At 57.9% G+C, this 1819-nt stretch overlaps 1 protein-coding gene across 4 annotated transcripts in view; it reads left to right on the forward strand.

Annotated features, from left to right (window-relative positions):
- Window positions 1-1504: 1504 nt before the first annotated feature.
- CTTN (cortactin) overlaps window positions 1505-1819 on the forward strand; it is a 30447-nt gene continuing 30132 nt past the window's right edge. For all 4 annotated transcript variants that reach the window (XM_019654717.1, XM_019654718.1, XM_019654719.1 and 1 more), the window contains exon 1: window positions 1505-1608. The gene's annotated coding sequence lies outside the window, so the exon portion shown is untranslated. The remainder of the gene's footprint in view (window positions 1609-1819) is intronic.

Here is a 1819-nt window from a genome sequence, read left to right on the forward strand (position 1 = left end):
ATCATTGCGCTCTTCCCGGTCGACGCAGATCAGTTGCCGGCTTCTGGACGGCCACTCACTGCGGCTGCTGGCCGCTCACGCTGGCTGCTGGCTATATACGGTAGCCTGTGGCAACCCACTGCAGCAGGGGCTGCAGCCTACACCGTCGCCGGCGACTCATGGCAGCCCAGCTCCAGGTTGAGCTGTTGGTTCAGCATCTTAGCTGTGGAGGGCAGTGTCACTGGCCCTCATGTGGGATCCGAACCAGGGCCCTCTGGCGTCCCAAGCCAGCTCTTAACCATCGCGCCACTCGGCCGGCCCCCCAATCATTCTTAAGTGTGACAGTTTAACTTTTTAAATGTCTCCTGTGTCTACTCCCCATTGTACCTGCGACCAACAGTTTGCCTGCCTTGGCTGTGCTAGGCTCCCCCTACTTGGCCCTGTTCCCATCCATTCTCGGCTCAGCAGCAAGAAGAATCTTATTACAATACACACTTGATGATCTCTCTCCTCTACTTAACTTCCTCCAAGGACTTCCCATTTCTTTATGAAGAAAAGCCGAAGTCCTTGCTGTGCCCTGCCACCCTCTACATGACCTGGCCCGTTGCACCCCACTGTCCCGCTTCATCTCCACACTTCCGTTACACGGACCTTCCTTCAGTTCTTCTGCGGCAAGACCTTTCCTGCCTGGAAAAGTCTTCTCTTCTTACTATGTTCACTCCCATTTGGCCTTCAGATGTTGGCCCAAATGTTAATTTAATTGCTCAAAGAAACCTCTGATCTCCAGGAGGAGTTCAGGTCCCACCTCCTCAATATAATTTCATGACATCTTAGACTTCCTCATAGCAGTTATCTTGTTTCCTCATTATTGGGTTGTTGGAAAAGTCATGACACATTTTTGCAACAAAAAACATAGAAAAAATACGTCATGACTTTTCCGACAACCCAATATATATGTGATTAACGCCTGAGTTTTCTTCTAGGCTGCAAGGGCCCTGAGGAAAAGGCCCATTTTTGTTCTGCTGACCTATTCTGGCCTATATCCCTGACATATATCTGGCCTTATTTGGATGGATGGATGAATGGATGGATGGATGGGTGGGTGGATGGATGGGATGGATGGATGGATGGACGCATGGATGCGTGGAGGATGGAGTAACCTGTGTGTGAGTCCTCAGGGCTCAAGGCACTTGCATTGATCCCATGCTTGCCCCACTTTCCCTTTCTCACCCAGGGCAGTGCTGGAATACCACCTCTATTGTCTGCACACGATGGGAGCGCTGTAAATTTACTCTGCACAGATAAGCACCTCATTTTAAGGCATGCTTTGCAGGCTCGCACCAGGCGGAGCTCGCGCTTGCGCTGGCGGTGGGCGCTGCCCGCGCCACGTGGCCCAGGGAGGCGGCAGGGAGCCGCGTCGCCAGGAAGCTTGGGCCGGACCGCAGTTACCAGAGCTCCCGCAGCTGCGGACCCGAAGCCAGGAGGGGCGTGCCGAGCGGGGGCGGAGCCTCGCCAGGACCCGGATGCGGCCCCGCCCCCGCCCGCGGAACCGGAAGTGGAGCTGGATCCTGGGAGCGGCGGGCGCGGCGGAGCCAGGGACGATCCGGGCCGGACCGACTCCAGGCGTCGGTAAGGGAGCGCGCGGCTTCCGCCGGGCGAGGAGGGCCGGTTCCTCTGTTGTGGTCCCGGGGCGCAGCCAGGCCTAGAAACGGGAAGGAAGCGGCGGGCGCCGCGGTCTCGCCGCTCTTCCGCTCGCGGTTTCGGGGGCGGGGGGAGCGCGGGCGAGGCTTCCCCGAGCAGGGGACAGGCGGGGGGCTGAAGTAAGGGGGCGGGGGCTGTG

The sequence above is a fragment of the Hipposideros armiger genome, unplaced genomic scaffold (assembly GCF_001890085.2).
Source record: "Hipposideros armiger isolate ML-2016 unplaced genomic scaffold, ASM189008v1 scaffold_228, whole genome shotgun sequence".
Lineage (NCBI taxonomy): Eukaryota > Metazoa > Chordata > Mammalia > Chiroptera > Hipposideridae > Hipposideros > Hipposideros armiger.